The sequence below is a fragment of the Theobroma umbraticum genome, unplaced genomic scaffold, assembly GCF_002168275.2.
Source record: "Theobroma umbraticum cultivar Fairchild unplaced genomic scaffold, ASM216827v3 scaffold_115.0, whole genome shotgun sequence".
NCBI classification, from domain to species: Eukaryota; Viridiplantae; Streptophyta; class Magnoliopsida; order Malvales; family Malvaceae; genus Theobroma; species Theobroma umbraticum.
Window position 1 is genome coordinate 1097660 of NW_018397284.1, and position 239 is coordinate 1097898.

Consider the following 239-nt stretch of genomic DNA (forward strand, 5'->3'; position numbering starts at 1 on the left):
TTACATAAAAATAATACCTCGAGCATTTAGGTTATTGATTAGTATATAATCTTCCGGTTTAAAAAGTAAGTTGAAATTTCATTTTCCAATTTAAAAAAAAATTCAACGTTTTACAACTCCGTTCACCGTTGAACATGCAAAACAAAAATCAAAATCACCTTGGGCAAACAACAAATTGAGATTGCTTTTTGGGTGTTTCTGCGTCTTCTTCAAATTTAGAGAATTTTTCTTCATATGAT